Below are 23,075 nucleotides of genomic sequence, written 5' to 3'. Positions count from 1 at the left end.
CATTGTGTATTGCTCATGCCCAAAACCGCTGGTATCATTATAAGCAGAGCGGCAAAGAATTTACATCGACAGAAAAAAATCTTCTTAATCAGTTCGTTGCTCAGTTAATACTTGTGAAAGGAAACAATATGATGACTAAATGGTTTTGGATGGTAAAAGGTTCACACAAAATTGTTTATCATGCTTTTGTCTTTATCTCTCTTCAACTCTCAAACGCAAAGAACTTGTACTTTTAGCATGGTATCATACTAACCCCCCCCTAAGTGAAGATGAAAAACCAAGTGAGACAAAAGTTTAAATTGCTTCTCTGAGATGTGTAGGAGGGGAGACAGACAGCAAAGCACCGACTGGCTTGGCTTGCTCAAGCAGCCCATATTGTAAGCACGCCAGCACATTTACAGCTTTAGTCACATCACTGCTCTTGTGTCTGCCTGGCAGAGAACCTGCAGAGACGAATGCAGCCGACCCATTTCTTTTCTCCTCTACCCCCTCTATGTCTCTCATTCGCTATGGCTCTCACCCTTTATAATAAGGTCAGTGGGGATGCAATCATACCAACATCCATTCAGAACAAAAACGTAAGTGCATGTTTGAGTTTCAGGTAAATTAGAATGCCCCCAGATCCCTCAAGTCACATATATTGAGGAGTTGAACAGGGAGAGGAGAGGTCGATAATGAGGAGGATCCAGGGAGTCTGTGGGCGGTGAATATAGGTAGGGTTGAAAGGTGGGGAGATGTTTATAGCTGTGTGTTTTCAGTGCAGTCATAAAGCAAAATCTGTTATTTACGTTGGTAAGTACAAAAGTCATTGTCCTCTATGATAAAACCTCAATTTCCAAACCTATTTATGAGAAATATGTTCTATTCCTGGCTCAACATGTAGATGCGTATTACAAAGCAGACTGAATGCCCCCTGTGGTAGATCACATTGCCTGTATCTTTCTTACTGACAAACCAATCACTATTTAGCGGTCAGTCATACATTGTCAGATCCTGTTTGTCTAAAAATTGAAATGGCATCCTTAATAATTAATGCCATTTGTATCGTGGTTTGGTTGCTGTTGGAAGGTGCAGGAAGCTGTGTTTGTGCGTAGTCTCAAGTTCACAGCTGAATATCCATAATAGTATAGCAATTGGTACTCCAAATGACAGTGGTGGAAAACTGCAAACATAGTACAAACTGTGATGGAATAGTAAATGAAGAATGTCCTCTATGAACAGGCCACTTTCATACAGCCTACCTTTGGCTTTGCTGTTACAGACGCTCAATTTTAGGCCTATTACTTCTCACTGTTAGTACTATTACAAGTGCCACGCTCAGCAAGTTTACCCGTGTCATGTACAAAGTCAAACGTGCGCAATTCTCATGGATAAAACCCTCATTAAACCCTTCTGACATCCAGAGCTAGACGAGCAACAAACAATAGAGACAATGCCTGTTGAAGTTGATTGCAATGAATGGTTCAAACACAGTGGTTTAGTTCTCTGATTGTACTCCGCTGATGAAAAGAAGATCCGGAAAACAAATCGAGCACACTTAATTAAATCTTTGCTCTCTGGGAATTATCTCATGAAAACATTTGCATTGACGCATTTAGACTTTCAACAGTCGAGAAATTGGCAGAAGGAAAGCTGCTTGTTCAGCAAACGCCTCGAGCAGAAGAACAGAACATGGCAAACAATAGACAAGGAAGAAGACCAAATGGAAAAGTGGGCATAGGATTTGCAGTTTGTCACTGGCTACATTCACACTGCAGCTCAGTTTCCCAAATCCTTCCCCCACATGACACATGTCTGATGTTGGCTGGTAAGTGTGAATAGTTTAAAAGAAGAAATTGCAATGTCTCTGATGTGAACAGAGCCCAGGAATAGGGATTCATCCGACTTCAAGTCCCGACCGATACCTACTAACAATCCAATGCCAGTGTTTAATTAATAATCTTACTATTAAAATAACAAATAATAATTAAAAAACAATTTAATTAAATTCATCTGACCCCTTGTCACCGATACCCAATGCAGCTATTTAAGTCAGCATCGGCCCGATATCCGACATCACTTCCGGTGTATCCCTCCCCAAAACCATGATTTTTAGGAACATCACAGTGAAATCCAAACTTTGAATAAAACAATTTCTATTATGTATCACAGCTGTGATCTAAGCCAGGGGTATGTTAATACAGGGGTACTTCTACAGTTGCCAGGTGTTCAGTAGAAAGATGGAGTAGCTCAGACAATTTATTTCCTTAATATTGGCAGGGGAATAAAAAAAATAACAGTAAAAATTAAATAAAAAGATCAGAAAAGATAATAAGCTCATTCACTAGGAGTGTGACGAGACACCCAGCTCACGAGACATGAGATTGGTTTCACGAGATCGAGACGAGACTTCAACCCTATTTCATAGAAAAACTTCAATGAAGAAATAAGACTGGAAAAATAGTCCCGTTATTCAATCGAAAGTCACAAAATGAAAAACAAGCAATGAAAGGTTTTGCCACTCACTCAAATGACTGACTTCTCTCCTGTATAACTAACAGTTACACTGTTACTTATTCCATATGTATGGTGGAGAGATAGTCTCTTCACTCAGAGAACCAAGGTTACAACACAACCAAGCGTTTTCTGGCAGTAATTGAGACCAGTTATTTTATACTTGAGTTTGCCATTATACAGTAGACAGAGAGAAATAAAGCCCGTTTTATTTTTTTCACAGTGATTACATTCTAAAGCACAAATAAATGACCATCAAACACTCAAACAGATGATGTTTGTAAAGACAGATGCCCTTTTTTCCTCCTCTGCATTTTATTAATTGCAGCAGTAAGCAAGGAAGTAGGCTACTCTAGTATCGATTCAGCCAAGTATCAATCTTTTTTTATATATGTGTTGGTCAGTTTGTCTGCTTGGCAATCCCATTTTGCAGTTCAAGTGAGATGAACAAACGGAGACATTTATCTTTTTAGATAAAACAGATATTGATACGTTTCCTTTTGGGGACATAATTTGAAATTGGGAAAAATCTTCTATGCTAATTTGGAGGTTAAAGTCAGACTCATCCATCATGCTTGCTGCTGCTCTGCACTTGTGTACTGATAGCGCGAGACAGTTTTTACCTCGACGAGAAATCTCGCCGCATTTTAATCTCGCGGGATCTCGTGGGACGACATCTCGTCACACCTCTATTATACACTGACAAATTCATTGTATGACGAAGTATCTTAACAATATTTACGTTTATATGGTTGTGTCAAATAGCATTACGTTTAGAAATGCATTCGAATGAACACATTTAAACGTGGTGGTGATGATGAAGGGGTACTTGAGCTCGTCTGGTATGGGGTGGGAGTACTTCAGTAAGGTTGCCTAAGGAAGGAATCAATTATATGTTTGGTAAAATGTTTGCAGAAGAGACAATGAGACAGAGCAATTCAAAGAAAATAAAACAGCTGGAAAGATACCTCAATTTCGCTGAAACCTGTGGAAAAATGTAATGCACTTACATACAGCAACAAAAAGACATTAAAGAAACATAAAAACTAAAATCGGATGTTAGCAATACACGAAGGAACATACAAAGCTGCACGAATAAAGAACCATTAAGGGAAGAATAGAGAAACACCTTCTTTGCCTGTCTGTCTTCAATCCCCATGGTGGTGTGCAAGAGCACTTAACCTGCCGGCAGGGTGCTCGGCAGGGTTTCCACCTGAACACAGGGCCTGTCACGAGAGGGTGGTCCAAAGGGACTCAAAACAAAAGGCCATGTGCACGCAAGGCCAAGCACAATCTGTCACCCTCTGCACTTACACAAGAAGACAACTGTGACAGGCAAAGAAGGGTCCGTGTTCCTTAAGAGTGCTGAGCTACACAAGAGATATGCCACGACACTGGCACAAATAAACTCCTGACCACAGCACTGGCTGGTGTTTTGAATATCTTACTGCGCGCACGCACACACACACACACACACACACACACACACACACACACACACACACACACACACACACACACACACAGAGTGATGAAAACAGTGTAAAAGCGCCTCTTGACAGTAGATATAAGAAGTATTCTTGTGTCCCTTGTACGTATGCTAAAGGAATATTCAATGAAGAAATCAGAGCAAAATTTAGAAACTCTTTTTAAAGATGGCAAAGCATGCATGCCTGAGGTGATGATAGTCGCAGTGAGACTGTCCTAGAAAGACGTTAATCTCAATATGAATGACTAATTGAATGGAAAGCAGATAATTGTCTTTTATATTTCGGCTTAGTTTTAAATTTCACATATTAGACAGTATAAACATTAAACTGAACTGCCATTTCTTTTAAGAATAATAAACACAATGGCATCTTCCTTCAGTGCCAATCAACATAACAATGGGCGTAGAGGTATTGAACAATATGTGACATCAAACTTTTCCAAAACGGGCAACTGTGTCATCCAAACCTGTAGAAATTAAAGATCACATGAGGTGAAACAGCAGGGATGACAATGTTGTAACAATGACTTAACCATGTTCGCCCCAAAAAAAGGGCTCCAACGAATCAAACCATCTACTAGAAAATCAATTAACGTAAAACCAAAAGGCTAAAGTGCCTGTATTTCTGAGAGAAAGGCAGAGATAGTGCAAGTCAACTGCCCCCATCCCGCCAAGACCGCTCATGCAGGAGACTCTGGGGAGGCTTCACAAGGCTATTCAATCGCTGAGGCCGACAACTGACAATGAGGATCATGTCCAGAGGATAGAAATAGAAATTTTAACAAAGGAAAGGAAGGCAGAGCACAGCAGGATGTCTGTGGTTCACCAGAAGCCAGGATTGTCAAGAAAGCATACTGCCTGAGAAATTACGGCATCCTTATGATTCATTTTCAGGGTCCAAAGTTAACTTTTTGGTCTATCTGCCAATGGCTGGTAAACTAGAAAAATGTAACGGCCCAAATATGTTTTAATCGGCCATAGAACTGTATAAGATACAAATTTCATTGAAACACTGCAGCTGACCTTATTGGCATTGCTGTCATAAGAAAAGCTGATCTCTTCCCACCACCTTATCTGTAAAGTGCCACTTCTTAGTAAAATACTTGGTTTTTAACCGTACTCTTAATTTTTCTTTGAATGCTAGGTCAATCTCTTCCGGCAACGTGCCGCCACATACTTTCATACTCTCTACTCTATTCCTCCTACTACTACTACTACTACTACTACTACTACTACTACTAATAATAATAATAATAATAATAATAACTTCATGTCTTTAGCACCTTTAAAAACAATAGTTTTCAAAGTGCTACAACTACTCTACTCTTTTTGCGGTTACCATGAAATCCTCCTCTGTGGTATCCGACCAGTGCCGCTGATAATCGAGCCGGGTAGCGAGCTAGATAAAGTAAGTTTAACTGTAGCGACAGTGGACAGCGAAGGGTCAGTCGAAGAATTACGATAGTTATCGATGGTCATACGTTGCATGCTGCCACCAATGTGCATAGTTGATGCAAAACAAAACATGATCAAACAACGTGCGTTGTAGTGATACATTTGTAGTAAATGAGCAATTTTGGAGCTATATTTTAAAATCAAATGGAGATCTCAATATTTTTAGGGATTCCAAATAGGCCAAATGGAATTACAGGGACATTACACAAATTACATTAAAATTCATGATGATGATGATGATGAATCAATTACAATATTTATTTTGGTTTGATTATTTCAGTAGGTAGCATGAAGTACCCTTACTATATCAATAAATGTGGCATATAAGCTACTTTAGGGGAACTTTAAGGTGAGAGTTGAAAAGGTCAAGTGCATTTATACAATATGTTGTAAATATTAGTAATTGCAACCACATCAGCAAAATGTGTCTCTTCCGACACATATCTATGGTAGATCCCTCTCCCATCCTACCCCCTTGAGCTATGGTGGCCTGTATTTGACACAAACAACCCTTTTCACAAAGGGGATGAGTAAGATAGCTAATTAGACACAAGAGCTAACAAAAATGTATAATGACAAAGTATCACATCATGATGCAAATTACTGTAATAATAAGTCTGCCTTGTGAAAAGGCTTTTTTTGGCTTGAAAACATAACTGTCTGAGGGCCCTATCTTGCACCCAGCGCTGCGCAAAGCCCGACGCAAGTGTCTATGCTAGTGTAAGACCGACGCAGTTGTCAATTTCCTGTCCAGCGCCCACGTCATTTAAATAGCAAATCCACCTGCGCCCATCTTTGCGCCCATGGGCGTGCTGGTCTTACAGAGAGGTGTGTTCAGGTGCATTCTGGGCGTATGGCTATCTTGAGGCAGCGGGAAGTGGTCGCGCCATTGACCAATAAAAACCTGGTCTAAAGTCAATAGCGCATCATTTCATTGTTATTTTAACAGCAAATTAGTAAATGTGCCTAGGCTTATGCACAGCGCGGCACACTATGCTTGTTACGCACACACAGGGAACTGCAGCAGCACACAAACATGCAGAAGATTATAAATAAAAAAATGATGGTGTAAATCCGCCATCATAATAGCAATGCGCCAAGGTACAAGGTTTGTAAAGGGAATGGGCGATGACCCTCTGATTGGTTTATTGCATGTTACGCCCAAAACACACCTATGAATTAATGAAGACACTAAGTACAACCCTTTTGAACCATGTGCCCGGACCCTTTTTTCCGCCGTCAAACTAGCAAAAGTGGATTTGGACACGCCCTAAACGCACCTGTGCCAAGTGCTTCACGCCGTGCGCTTAGATCATTAAAATAGGGCCTTTAGTCTTTTGTGACACCTGTTGCTTGCTCATTGTGCCGTTCTTTTCTTTTTTCATTTTTGTTTTTACAAATGACAAGCCACTTAAATTAAAGGAAGGCAGCACAGAATGGTACTGTTAACCACTAATATATTTAGTACAAGGACAACTGACACTGGCATAAAAATGAAATGCGGACATACTTAGCTACTGTACTGGAGTTCCCAGTATCTTGGTTACAATAGAGGTAAGTGCACGTTGTGTCTTCTGCTTTCCATTTTTTCCAAGAAAATGCCTCTATTATCTTAAAAAAAATCAAAAAATGTTTGAGAGCAATCAGGAAAACAAACCCAAGGTCAAAAAAATGCACCATGACTACTGAAAGCCTTGAATATTTCAAGAGTTAAGTCATCTGTTTCATGTACAGTAATAGCGTTACTGAAGGCTAGCTCTAGCTCCATAGGTACGTTACTCCATGCTTCTTCCCTTGTGAACACCTCCGCACTTCACTCTACACACACTACGCTCTGATCTGCACACTGCTGTTTACCTTTTCCTGCTACAACTGAAATCCCACTGCACTTCAGCACAAGACTACAGCCAGCCTTCTGTAACGCTGTTACTTTACAAGAAACAGGCATCATTTGGCCCGTTTCCATGTAGTTACATAGTCACTGATATGATCATAACCACTACAGTGCTCAATTACCTATTTTTGAGGGGGAAATAAACTTTTTTCGCTGCAAAGATTTCGCCGCGAAAGCATGAACTGTCCTCCGGAGGACATCCACCAGACCAGCGGGCGCCCGTGGATTGTTGTCCGCCGCGGCAGGTGAGGAAGGTGGGGAGGATGTAGAAGGATGCCGGTCTGGCCTGCAAGCCTGGCTAAGGCATCTAACACACAGTTTGCCAGTGCAGAGACTACTATTCACCAACGGCAGATGGATCGCACACAAAATGGATATATATGCTACAAATACACACAGAACTGCTGCTTGAGGATTATTACCGAAGCCTGGCTGAACACACTCACTCATTCCAGACGGCAGCTAGTGGCTAACAGGGTAGGTGAATTTAAACAATGTCTGAGTTGAAAACCGCATCTTGTTGTCATGTAAGGGCCCTGTTAATGTTGCACAGACATTTTAATTGCATTTTGTTTCTGTTAAGAGGTACAAAGGCACTCTTTATGATATGCCCCCAAAACTGCCGTTTTAGCTAAGTGGGAGGTCTCTGCATTAGCTGCAGCAGCTCCATGTTGCTAGCACCGATTCAGCTCGTTTTTTTTGCAATCGACAGTACTCACATACTTATAGCAATCAAGATTAACGTAAAAATTGCCTGGAGTTCTCCTTTAAATGAAAGAATGATTGTTAAGTGTGAATATAAGGGCATTCATAAAAGGCTAGTTAGTATCCTGTATATACCCATTACAATAAAACCTTTTTTGCAATGCAGCTCCATCTAAGTCTAGAAAACATCATTCAACGAACATTCATTAGCCCCAAGAGCCTTGAGGAGTTTTCCAACACCCACAGTTCTGTCAGTGTTCTTAAGCAAATTTATTGAATTTGGATGGAAAGGGCATACATTTAGAAACATGGCCAACTGACTCAGCACACTTGAATTAATTTGCAGCTCTTAAGGTGCCATTGCTTACGCTTCAATGTAGTGTCGATAAACTGAGAATAAATGGCAGTTAATGAAAATAATCATTAGTTGCAGCCCAAATTTCATTATAGAACAAAATGTATCCAACTACCGACATGTTGAGGTAACTGCACAAAAAAAAAAAGTGTGATTGCATATGTAACTTTTGTGTAGTCTACTAGTAGTCTAATGCAGCTAATGCAGAGGCACTATGGAAACCCAATGGTATACTATGGTAACCTCTATTCTTTGTGATTCCCATGGCTAGAATTGATCCCGCACATTTTGAAGGGTAGCATATTGGAGGGCACTGTGCCCAAATAAGATAGATGAGGCACACAAATCTTGGACAAGCAACAGACAAAAGGAAAGAAGGCTAGAGGGGTCGTAAGTGTGGAGCCAAGTCTGATTCATCAATTTTACAGTTCAAATAAAAGTGAGTGCAGCTTGCCAGCTTGATTATCAGACGGCTCCTTCTGCATTAGAGAAGATGACATGCTACATTTTCTCTGATGTCTCTGCACTGCCTGGGAACCGCTGGGTTCTTTGTTTTTTTATATGGGGAGCTACCAGAATTATAGTGCACTCTATGTCACGGCTTGCAAATACATATAAACCTGAAAGTGAAATGCAAGTTTCCATGAGCTCCTGGTTTGAGCGGAGTTGATTTTCTTCTTTTATTCCAACTGCTTCTAGTGTTTGAGAACTAACCGTGGACATTGCAGAGAAAACTATCTGAATAACTATAAATCACTGCATTATTTTACTGTGGTTATGTTAAGATATGTATCAAGTATTCAAAATAACGTTAATAATGTTAAAGTGTTATTGTAAAAGTTTAACTAATTATCCCAATTAGACTTTTTTGTTGTTTTAATAGAAGAAATATGTTTCTGACATTCAGTATACTATCATAGAAGGTTAAAGGACAATTCCGGCGCAAAACGAACCTAGGGGTTAATAACAGATGTGTACCCACTCGATCACTCTCTGGGACAAGATTTCATGCTAATCGAATGTGTTTGTAGATTGAAACCAGTCAGCTAGCGTGGACCGCTGATTAGCTTACAACGCTAGTATTCGGGGCACAGGGAAAGTAAAAACAAATCACTATTTACAGTGGGGAGAACAAATATTTGATACAGTGACGATTTTGCAGGTTTTCCCACTTACAAAGCATGTAGAAGTCTGTAATTGTTTTCATAGGTACTCTTCAACTGTGAGTGACGGAATCTAAAACAAAAATCCAGAAAATCACATTGTATGATTTTTAAGTAAATAATTTGCATTTTATTGCATGACATAAGTATTTGATACATCAGAAAAGCAGAACTTAATATTTGGTACAGAAACCATTGTTTGCAATTACAGAGATCATATGTTTCCTGTAGTTCTTGACCAGGTTTGCACACACTGAAGCAGGGATTTTGGCCCACTCCTCCATACAGACCTTCTCCAGATCCTTCAGGTTTTGGGGCTGTCGCTGGGCAATACGGACTTTCAGCTCCCTCCAAAGATTTTCTATTGGGTTCAGGTCTGGAGACTGGCTAGGCCACTCCAGGACCTTGAGGTGCTTCTTACGGAGCCACTCCTTAGTTGCCCTGGCTGTGTGTTTCTGGTCGTTGTCATGCTGGAAGACGTAGCCACGACCCATCTTCAATGCTCTTACTGAGGGAAGGAGGTTGTTGGCCAAGATCTCGCGATGCATGGCTACATCCATCCTCCCCTCAATACGGTGTAGTCGTCCTGTCACCTTTGCAGAAAAGCATCCCCAAAGAATGATGTTTCCACCTCCATGCTTCACGGTTGGGATGGTGTTCTTGGGGTTGTACTCATCCTTCGTTTTCCTCCAAACATGGCGAGTGGAGTTTAGACCAAAAAGCACTATTTTTGTCTCATCAGACCACATGACCTTCTCCCATTCCTCCTCTGGATCATCCAGATGGTCATTGACAAACTTCAGACGGGCCTGGACATGCGTTGGCTTGAGCAGGGGGACCTTGCGTGCGCTGCCGGATTTTATTCCATGACGGCGTAGTGTGTTACTAATGGTTTTCTTTGAGACTGTGGTCCCAGCTCTCTTCAGGTCATTGACCAGGTCCTGCCGAGTAGTTCTGGGCTGATCCCTCACCTTCCTCATGATCATTGATGCCCCACGAGGTGAGATCTTGCATGGAGCCCCAGACCGAGGGAGATTGACCGTCATCTTGAACTTCTTCCATTTTCTAATAATTGCGCCAACAGTTGTTGCCTTCTCACCAAGCTGCTTGCCTATTGTCCTGTAGTCCATCCCAGCCTTGTGTAGGTCTACAATTTTATCCCTGATGTCCTTACACAGTTCTCTGGTCTTGGCCATTGTAGAGAGGTTGGAGTCTGTTTGATTGAGTGTGTGGACAGGTGTCTTTTATACAGGTAACAAGTTCAAACAGGTGCAGTTAATAATGAGTGGAGAACAGGAGGGCTTCTTAAAGAAAAACTATGGTCTGTGAGAGCTGGAATTCTTACTGGTTGGTAGGTGATCAAATACTTATGTCATGCAATACAATGCAAATTAATTATTTAAAAATCATACTATGTGATTTTCTGGATTTTTGTTTTAGATTCCGTCTCTCACAGTTGAAGTGTACCTATGATAAAAATTACAGACCTCTACATGCTTTGTAAGTAGGAAAACCTGCAAAATCGGCAGTGTATCGAATACTTGTTCTCCCCACTGTATACCACTAAAAAGGCTCAAAATATCACCACACTTCAAGTAGTATAATGGTATAGCATAACAATAGGTAGCATAATGAGGGTCCCTAAATGTTAACCGAAGCATTGAGAACATTGTAAGTGTACAGACAGTTTATTAAAAAGATAGTTTAGAAAGACAGTAGCTCCCAGCTGTTATTAACCCCTAGGTTTGTATTGCGCCGGAATTGTCCTTTAAAATACTGTCACATATTCAGATTTAAAAGGCTGGAACCAATGAGGTTTGGGTATTTTTTCTTACAAAGAGGACTTCAATAATTACAATCTTTGATGATCAAAATAAAGAAATACTTTTCTGGTCAACCAAGTCATTGATTGACTGATTAATTGCTTTAGTTCTGCCTAAATTGTTATGTAAGGAGGACATACACACAAATATTTGTTTTTATTTCATTGACTACACAATGTACATTTTTATCAGCTTCTCCCAACTTATAACATATTCCAACCACAAGCTAAATGTGGCTTAAAGGACATGAGGTAAATATGAGACTTTTTATAGACTCACATCTTGTGACAGCTTTGCTACAGCAGCGAAGCCGGCGGTTATAGTGACAGCACTTACTGAGACATACAAACATAAACTTGACACGAGACATTACAAGATGCTTAAGCACATCACTTGGTATGGGCCACTGCCATATATTGGCTATTGTGAATTGACATGTTTATAAGTTTTTATAAGTAAGTAAAAAGGCACCGAGAGGCATTTAGAACAATAAACGGGATAAAGGTATGAAGACAAATAATGCACTCAGGCACAAAGAACACACAAAGATGGTAGTCTCTTCTTTTAGTTGAGTGATCTCAATGTTTCCGCCACTAGTTTTACAACACACTTTTGCTTCATAAAAATGGCAACTTGAAGATTGTTCAATCGCCTCTAGAAGACTGAAGGTTGAATAGAAGAGGATTCTTAGCACCTGCTCAGGGTAGCATATTAAAGCACTGCACTACGGGTTGTATTAGTGTCTCCACAGGCATCCACACAAAACACAGTGGGGACCTTAAAATCACAGCCCTGAAACCAATGCTTGTCCAGTGAAGGTCATGGAGCGGAGAGTATATCTGCTCCAAAGGCAGGCTTACTTGAATAGATGAATCACAAATGACCAGAGCAAAGTTTTTTTGTTTTTCTTCTCCATTGCTTGCTCAGGTGAACCTTTGTCCAAAATACTGTCAAAGATAAAGTTAGGGAAGAGTCATTCAGAAGAAGAAGGAAGAACGAAAAGTTAAAAAAAAAAATGTTTTCAGAGACCTAGCTATGTAATTTAAGCAACATTCTGATTTTTTTTTACCTTGACAACTTCAAAATCATTTTGATGCTACTCTGACATGTAATAGGGAGGATGGTGCCTCTGTCATTTCCCCCTGTGCGCCCCCCAAAGCCTGTTCTCGCAATATGTAACATTGGTGGGTGTGTACGATCTCCCAGGAGAAGTGCTTTAACACTTTTCAGCACTACCACTGATTTTGGAGATTTATGGAGAAAATGTTATTCTGGTTTTCCCCCTGATGTCCTCTGGCTGCTCTGCCTGTTTATCTGTCTGTCTGTGATTTACAGGGTTTTTGCTGGACAGATAACTGCACTTCTTGCAAAAGTTATGCTTACTGCTGCTAACTGTATAGCTGCTGTCAGATAGTTAGCTGTGCTGCCAGAATTGGGAGCATGAGTGTCAAGTCAAACTGGAGGAAAACTGTTTGAAGCGGACAATTGTTAAAGTGGGTGGAACCAATGTGCCCGGCCGACTTTTGCCCGGGGCTTTAAAAAGGAGACATCGGAAGTAAAGAGGAACACAAGTTGACGAGCGGCAAACGGCGAGAGTTGAAAGGGGAGACTGCGATACAGAGACTCTAGCGTCATTTAACCCTTTAATGACTGAGAGACTTGTCTGCTTACCGTTTGATTTCAAATGTGTTTCAACTATTGTAAATGTTAACTAAACAATGGGGAGGTAGTGTTTGGTAACTGTTAAAAGTGCATACTGCTTCAGGGTTTGTAGCAAACATGGTGAGATTAAGGGATAATATGAGCTAATTTATAATGCTTTTGATGTTATATATGGTGTTGGTTTAAATAATTGCACTTTAAATATGTTAAATGGGTATGATGAAATGTTTAATTACTACTTTTATATATGGGTAAAAAGTACTATAAAAATGTTAAAATGGGTTTAAAAAATGGTTAAAACAATATGATAAAAAATGTGTATTTTCTTTCTTTGTGTTAAAGGTTTTTCACCTGCTACTGCTACTGCTAGAAAAGACAAAACTGTTAAGCAGCTTAAGGACCTACAAAAAATCCAAAATGCCTTCCTTGGCTGAAGCAATAACTCAAATTGAACTGCTGAAGTGTGCCAAAATAAAAGAACAAAAAAAGGAAAAGAAGTGTTTTGGTCATCGAGTGAAATCCAGTTCTTTATTCCGGGGTGGATGCATCAAATCCCTTTCAAGTGGGGAATCTGCACAAAAATCAGAAGAGACTTGACAATGAAAGTGCTCAGAGTTTCAATGTTTACACTGCTAGCACAGGAGCGTATGACTGCTGGGAGGAGAAGGTTTTCAGGACCGGGGAGCGGGAGAAATGAATTCTTGTGTGGACGGTGTCGGCGGCGTCGTGCCAGAACTAGAGCCAGGTGAAACAACTCAGACCAACGCACCAATGGGCTGTAGTTTAGAATGCTTGTTGGTTATTCGATTCTTAATGTTGTTATTGACTTATAAGCTGCTTTGTATTAAATATAATACAATCATTGCTTCCTTTTTGCTGTCACTACTGTCAGCTCATTTGACAGGGCAACCTTGATATTTATCCCCATTCCATCCAAATGCAACACTGGTGACAATCTCTAGTCTGGCAATTAACAAGGACGATGATTAAGGCACTGAACTTGCTTACTCAAGCTTGTAAACGTGAAAAGCTCCCATTGTGTTTTATTTGTGTCGGGGAGATAATCCCTTTATGTCGGAATTAATGTACTCCCTATGAAACAAAATCATTTGACAATTGAGCAAACTCCACTATGGTTACAGTAATTGAAGTCCAAGCAAGTCCACATGAGGCATACCAATCATTAAAAAAACAACATGAACAACAGCATGAATACTCTTGCTCAGGCAGTACAGGAGTACATATGCTATCTTGTCACCTTAATAATGGCAGGACAAACACAACTGAAACCAACACACCAATGGTCCCCAATCTCAGCAGCTCGTTATTAGAAAGAAGCCCAGTGGAGCTCGTTAGAGGATGAGCGGAGACATGGTAAATAAGGTTAATTGGCCAATCTGTCAGACCCAGGAAGATGCTCACGCTGACACGAAACAACCAGAACATGATTTCACCCTTTGCGCCCATACCCACCCTCTCCTGTTTGCCTTCATTAGCATTTGGGGTGGTGACGTGGTAGCTGTCGTGGTGGAAATTGTAGCCAAGGTGTGCTGTGTTGAAACCACAGGTGAAAAGAGATCAACCTGAGACTTGAAACCTTTTGAGTTCGGTAAAATAGCAGTGTGTCACATCCACTTAGTTTAGTTTAGTTTATTAGTTTATAATATCGTGGACAGTCCCCCTTAGTTCACTATACAGTAAAAGGAGCAGCTTTTAGCCTCTAAGGCTAATTTGCAGCTGTAGTCCCTGGCCAGCTGACAATAGGCACCCTAAAATATAATGGTTAAAGGTGCTCTAAGCCATGTTACGCATTTTTTAGGCTACAACATTTTTTGTCACATACAGCAAACATCTCACTATGCGCTAGCTGCCTGTCCCCTGAACACACTGTAAAAAAACGCGGTCTCTGTAGTCAGCCCAGGCTCCACAAACGGCAACAAAAACAAACTGGCCAACCTGCACCAGGAAACATAACAAACCGACATGAAGGATTTTGGGGGGTGGGGTTTGGAGGGTTAGTGCACGGAAGGGAGGGGGGAGGAGACGGGATGAGGAGGAGGGAGGAGCGAGCTAGCCTCCGTTTTGTTTGACAATACTTCGAACGTCAACAAGAAGTGACGTCACCCAACATCGCTTAGAGCACCTTTTTTAATTAAATTAAAATAAATTTCATTACATCTTTAATGACAGCAGGCCTAAGCAAAAACGATTAATACATACGAACAAGTGGCACACAAACAAGCATGCACAAACAAGCAACTAAACAACAAACTTAAGTAATGGTTTGTATGGAATAAATAGATATAATTAGATAGATAATTCTTTGTGATTTTGGAGTGTTTAGCATGAGCAGTAGAGCTCTATTTACTGTAGCACCAACAATGTGTCCAATAAAAAACTAAATTAGCATCTAAATGTATGATGTTTTTGTTTGTACTCATTGCGACCCATTATACCACTGAAAGACTGTAGTTGTCATGAGAGATGATTAACAATATAAACCCTCTTACCTGGTTCAGAAAGGTGGTAGGAAAAAAAAAAAAAACAGTTCAGTGGGCAAAAGCACTTATATCCTTGGTGTTAATATCCTTGAAGAAATATCCTTGGTGTTAATGAGACCGATATGACAATTACTTTCAAGGGTAACTCATTAGCTCTGAGTGAGAAGAAAGGACAGGATAGCACTGGGCTGGATGATTTAATATGCATGGCATCAGCATGCTCTGCTTTCTGTCTTCTTTATGCTATCATTTATTTTCACATTCACTAGTATATGGGTATGTGTTGTAATGACTAATGCAGGCTATAGTTTTGGGTGTCTGTCATAAGCCATCAAGAGTTTTGGCTGCTCCTGTTAATGACAAAAGGCAGTTAATTAAAGGTCTTGTCTTGTGGGAAATGTATCCATTATCACGTTTGCTGAACCAATCCCAGCCCTTCATAGGAAAAGGAATTCTAAAAAGGTGCTGTGGCTCGTATGTCTTGATTAGCTCAACATTGTTGCACCAAGATGGTGACTGTAGAGGAAAACTCTGAGAAAATCATCTATCATGGATTCCTGCTGATAGTAACCAAAAAAACTGACTGAGATTATTATCACGGACACTGAACATGAAAGACTACAGTACAGTCCCCCCCCTGTGCATCTTTTGGATATAGTAACCAGAGCGTGCAAATGTATTGTTCTTTTTAAACATGAAGATCTGGAACCAACTGAAGTCGCCTACAATTGGACACTGGAATCTGTTTTTAGCTTTCGTTGGCTAAAAAAGTAAAGAAAACACTTTAATTGTAAGGTAAAATGGTATAGCATAAATGGCTTCTTCCTCTTTTTTTGCTTAGAAAAAAATACTCCATGTTCTTGAGCAACCAAATATAAGCTCACAAATCATATATTGGAACTTAAAAGACAAAGGGAGAATCCTAATTTGCAATTCCTTGTTGATGCAGGGCTGCATATTGTATGGGCTCCATGTGTATTTCTAAACCCCTGGAAAATATTCATACTACACATTATTTACATAGAAAGCCAATCAATGTGATCTGTGTCCTGTAAAGATAAATAAAAATCACACTATAACTAAATTATTCAAAAGAATAGAAACATTTTCAGAATTTTAACATTAGCTTCAAGCCATGTTTTTGATTCGTGTAGCATATTTAAACAGGTAGGCATTGGTACAGTCATTTTACTCACTATGGGTATGGGGTAGACCTTTCCCCATTAGCTGATCTGCCTTTGATGTTAATTTATACTGCTGGATCCCCTTGTCTCTAGTGAGTCAAAGTAATGGATTTTGAGCTGGCGATCAAAGCACCCTCAAGGAGTTCCTTCTCTCGCCTTTTGGCGTGTAATCTGTCTGCATTTAAGCAGTCCATGTTGAACAAACCACTTGGTCAAATTATAAACTTTGTGCTTTAGTTATGACCTCAAGAAACTTGAAACTTGGGGCAAATATCATTCTTATATCAAGTGTCAGACTGCTGATAGAATAGGCTTCTGTTGATTTAATGTCAAAAAAGATATTGGGTGACTTGGAGAAGGACACAAGAAGACACCATCCGATGTCTTATTGCGAAATGCATTCACTAGGAAAATAAGTATACTTTGCCCTGTCATGTTATCCAGACAGTGACCCTCCCAAAATGATTAATCTAATTGATGAAAACTAATTTAATTCACAAGTCAACATGAGAGTTTAAGCTATGTAGTTAATTTGTCACCACAGCATGTACAGCAAGTCATTACAAATGCATTCACCTCCTATTGGACCTTAATGTTTTAATACCTCCCATTATGATATATATATATATAAAATGAACCAAGCTAAATGTCCCCTTATCCCAGATCCCAATCTAAATCATTTTTTAATCAAGTGAGTGCCCTCCCTAATAAACACTCTGAGAAGTGGTAGTTTGTGTGTGACCTTGGGTGGTGATGTATCCGTCAATGCTTTTATTTATGCACCCATCTTATGATCATGCACCAATAAATCCTAGGTTAAACTTCAGGGCAGTCATGTTCAAAAGACTAAACTGTCACCTAACAGGATAGGAGGACTTTATGAGCATGAGGAACAAAACCATATAAAATAGCCCCTTGTTTAATCTCTAGTGGATCGAGGGGGATTCATCAATAGGGCTATTATGGCTCCCCCAAGGCAAGAGCTGCAGGACTCATAATAAATCAATAGTTTGCCATACATTGGCTTTACTAAATACTTGGGTGTCAGAACTGTGCATACAGTTTGAATTTGTGGCCTTGAGCGCTTGAAAAGAAAAAGAAAAAAGAAGATATGCTGCTTTTTTAATGACTTGAGCAAATGCCATGAATGTAGACGGATGGCAGCTAATGCCAGGACAAGATTCTTGGGAGCACAGACTAGTATTTTCATGTTTCATTTCCTAAGGCGGCTTATATTCAAAGCCCCAAATTTCATGGGAAAAAACACTTAGGTTTTAATGCAGGCACATTTGAGGTGCTCCAAGAGCAATATCTAATATCTGACTGGGGTGAGGGGGTTATAATCCAAAACACATTTAAATTATCAAAGTATTAGCTGATATTCACAATTCACTGCTAAAATATGGCTTATACAATTCCCATAAACAGCAGTACTGTTATTTTTAAAGATTATTTATTGGCTTCTGAAATTGGAGTAGCGCCATGTAGGGCTGCACGATATGACCTGAAATCAAAATCACGATTAATTGCACATTTTACCTCGATAACGATAAATGAATGATAATTAATCACACTGTTCTAAATCATCTTTTCTGAAGCCTTAAATGTTTCCAGATGACGGACACTGCGTTTTTTTTGGGCACAAGTTGCTCAGTTGACTCGAACTCTGTGTTTGAGTTATCCTCCATTATGCTTTCCACGCGGCTGACTGGTCCGGGCGAAGTCCCCTGACTACACACGCAATATAATGTTTTTAAGGAGAAAGTAGGCCTATCAACAGGAATAAATTATCGAAATTATCGTCGTGGGAAAAATACGTTGATAATACCTTCAGAATTTCGATAAATTTCAAATAATCGTCCAGCCCTAGCACCATGCAAACATCCTTGTGTTGAACCACAAAACATAACACTAACTGTAAGTGATAATCCATCACCATGCTGCATCACCGTTTTGACATGGTATTCGTTTTAGAAAGGTCACAGTCAAAAAGGTGCAAAAGGTCCTGGCTCAGTTGAATGACTAGAAAAGCAGTCAAGGTCAGATGTATAAGATTCTGGCACATACGTAGATGGATGTCACTCATTCCTCTTGGAGGTTATTCTGTTTTTTTTACCCACATTACAGCTGGCCAACATTCTTGCATGGAATGGTTTAACACCCATTAAACCTCTTACACAATGCTGAATGTAAGTCACGTATTAGGTTATAATTGGAAGCAAATTGTTGCAGACGAGATAGAAAGTGCTGAGTGACAAACAAGCGACAGAGAAAAGTTAAAAGGCCAGTGTTTACATTACATACATTTTGCAGCGGAGGCTCGCTGCTTCAGAATTTCATGAAATGTCATGAAGTCGCAATTACATGACTCTGCTGAGCTATCCGCTCCACTGAACTCAAAAGAACGTTTTGTCTGCTCGCTATCCACTTTGAGGGTGAGCAACTGGAACAATGACAGGACGTCAATCACTCGTGATGTCATGATAACCAAATATACAACAGCGTGAGGACAGCATTTTCTCCTCAAGCAGAGTGACTAACATGGCAAAGCATCGACGGTTGCGTTCCCATGAAAACTGCGCTCATGCGGGTCCAGTGAAACATGACAGCAACAGTAGCTTGAAAAATAGCAATTCGGGGAACTGAATTCAATTAGTTTACCAATGATCAGGCCACAATTGAGACAAGATTAACTAGCTAGTCCCTCTCTCTCTCACTATCAGCTGCTAAGAGAGGAGAGCAAGTGGCAGCTCCGGAGACGGACTTTCATTTAGATATATTGTAAATTTACAGTATGTGCTTTGTGCCACTAAGTCACACCCCAACCAATTTTTTTTTTTTAATTCCCACATATTGTTTTAACATTAATAACTATCAGAGATTTCAATATATCTGTAAAGATTTTGCAATAAGATGATTAAGTGAAGAGCCCCTCCAACACATTCATAGCTACTGTAGCAAAAATAGCAAACATGATCAAAACAAAAATGAAAGTAATAGGGAAAAAATAAATAAATCACACCCATCCCCTCAAATCACCTTTGAGTCAATCGTAATCAGACATGCAAACATGATCCTAAAAGATCCATCGCACATACTCTTCAATGTGTATGAACTCCTCCCATCTGGCAGACGCTATAGAGCCAGTAGGTGCAAAAGCAACCGCCTTAAGCTTTTCAAATATTAAATCCAAATGGAAAAGCCAATGTTAAATTGAAATTGAAAAGCCAAATGGAAAAGCCAATGTTAAATTGAAATTGAAAAGCCAAATATTAAATCCAAATGGAAAAGCCAATGTTAAATTGAAATTGAAAAGCCAAATATTAAATCCAAATGGAAAAGCCATATGGAAAATTTAAAAAGAATATAATTTTTTTAATTTGATCTCGCTTTGTTTTCTCTTTGGACTTTCAATTTCTCTTTGGACTTTAAATTTGAATTATGAATAAATATTTCCTCCATAACGATGCGTAATTTATTTTATAATGGGGAACGTGCAATACCCTACTTTACCAGGGCCTGTGCAATATCCCCTCAACTAGTGGATGATCTATATTTATTTTTCTTGTCCTAAAGTACATGGTTGTCTTGTTCTATATTGTCATGTACTGTACTGTCTGTGACAAACTATATGATTGATAACTAATGCATGTTTGTTGGCAGCGCTTCTTGCCCAAGACAAATTTCCTACGGGACAATAAAGTTTATCTTATCTTATTTTACTGTGATTATAATTGTATGTAATTTAATTAAATCACAACTATTTAATGCAAAAATATAATAACTTGGATTCACACAAATTACTGGACAATACTCAGTATCTATGTGGCACTGAAGTGCAAATGGTAAAAGTGTCTAGTTACTATAAATGCATACTCCTTCTCAAGCACTGACTGCTGCAAATTGTCTTCTGCATTGAGAAATATGGCGTTTGATAGCTGGAAGAAAGCACTGGCTCACTGCAGATCCTGCCACTGTTTTCCAGTAAGCCTAAAATGGAACACCCTAGCACTATTCATCATATGCTACTCAATTATGAATGTCTGAAAACTTGAACGTGCTGCAGTAATATATTTGCGGGGGATAAGAGGAGAAAGAGCTGTGCTCGGAAAGCAGAAAGGATTCTTTGGCAATTAGACTTTGAAATACATCTCGGAAACATGGTTGTATTCACAATAAATTCTATTTACACACACATTTTTCAACACTATCTTATGTTAATGATTTTACAGCCTATACAATGTGTGCAAGAATACCATGAAATACATGGTTAGCTAGGTTGTGAGTAATAATGCATTTACAAGCTGATGCATTATGGTACATGAAGCACTCTGGTTAATTTTCTTTTTGGTGGTTCAAAATATGGCTAAATAAGCAGGGCAGACTTATTATTCCAGTCACTGTCCTCTTGCAGGCCTAACTAATAACAGTGAATCAGCCAAAGCCAATGGGGTCCCCAGACTTAATTACCCAAGCTCTCTTTGTCTAAGGAAGCTCAATAGAAGATCTAAAGCAGCCTTAGATGTGTCCGATTTGATCTTCTAACTGTGATGAGATTTCACTTCCTTTATGGCTCCAATTACTGAAATTAGATCTCCAGTAGAGAAGTCTACTGTATAGAACTGCAACAGTCAGGCCCTTTATCTATGTAACAGTAGCCATGTCTCTTTGTTCGTGGTTACAATCCTTCATTTATTTGGAACGCGCATATTTTCTCAGACACATGAATGTCTGGCCCTCTGTAATCCCAATTTCTGTGTTTTTTTATTTTTTTATTTAATTTTGTATTCTATTATTGATATTGTACTAGTAAGACGTGGTTGCTACGTACTGGCTCCACTTTGTCCTACTTTCCAACATGAATAATAAGGAGAACGACTGGCCCTTGGATGTGTATGGTTGTACTAGTCCTTGACCTGGGGTAGTAAAACCTTGCCATTAGCTCAATCACACGGTCTCGTTATCTACTACATACATAATTAAAACCCGAAAAAAATCTGCTTCAGAATAGGTTCACCCTTGAAAGTTTAATATTTTAATAAGATACTTCGAGGGCCAATCAGGAGCTTGCTCCCTGCTGACTTATAGTCAAGTGTGAGACACTTTTTAATACTAACATTTCATTTAAACAGGTTATTTACTTTACGTTTCAGCTGTTCATCAGCCGCTAATTTATGTTAAGATAATACTCTGGGGTTATTCAAAACTGCTTGGTTAAGTGAGAGGAGAAAATTTAACATGTTACCTTACTTCCTGTATGTAATTATAACTTAGAACATATTAGCGCTTCACTATAACATTGTATACACAAAAAATGCATACTTGTGTCTATAGTGTATTACTTCTAATGGTGGTCAGACATTATGCATTTAAGTTTTGGGAGGAAGTCCAGAATGAACCTTGGGAACCAACAAGCTGTGTGGAAAAGTTATTTATCCAGCTCAATGTCTCAAGCTGAAATAAAAACGGTACCTCTAATTAATTAGAATTTCAAATGAAACTTACCAGCTATGGCATCAGCCAACACTATAATTTGTCAAACAACTTTGGCAAAGCCATCACAGAGATTTCTGTTTCCTTTGAGTAGAGTCCCTAATTAAATTGACTCCTGCACAGCAGCACTCTTAAAAATAAAGTAAATAGCAGGCTGCCAGCAAACTACATAAACTCCCAGAGAAACGTAATGAACCAATTCGTAAATGTATGGGGATCCTGAGCATTAGGGGTTCATCTTCAATGATGATCCATCTTTAAAAGCTCAATCTTTTTCTTTTCTTTTTTCAAAATCAGGCCGAAAAACAATTTCATTGTTTGATAATTGATTAAAGGCTTTGATTTCCTCGGCCCATAGATTCCCTGAGCTCCTATACACAGTTCATTATAAACACACTTGATTGAGCTGTAGTGATGCTTGGATAGGAGTCAGTAAAATGCACTCATTTAATTCTATAATGTGAAAGCAGGTTTGGAGCAAGCATTTTCATTCCAACTCTGGATTGTTTACTCTTTTAGTCTGGTGATGTTTGGCAGGTAAACAATGGCACTGAACCACAGGTGTGCGCAACTGAGACACCTGCAAACGTTTATTCTCTTCCCAGAGACCCGAATCATGCAGTTTGTGACGAGAAAGACATCCCAAGCAGTACGAGTAAATGACCCCACAAATGTGAGGTTTTACTAGTACAAGACAATGACTGTTATATATAATATACTGACAGCAGCTATTTCAGTTTGTTATAGTCGAAAATAATGTTAACCTTCAGCCAGTGATGGAGTACTCGAGTCTGACTAATCTCTGGACTGGTGAATCAACATAGACTTTGGCAGTAATGACTTGGACTCATGACAGGA

This window comes from Sander vitreus, chromosome 22 (genome assembly GCF_031162955.1).
Source record: "Sander vitreus isolate 19-12246 chromosome 22, sanVit1, whole genome shotgun sequence".
Lineage (NCBI taxonomy): Eukaryota > Metazoa > Chordata > Actinopteri > Perciformes > Percidae > Sander > Sander vitreus.
The sequence above is the reverse complement of the archived record's forward strand: the minus strand, read 5'-3'. Positions refer to the sequence as shown.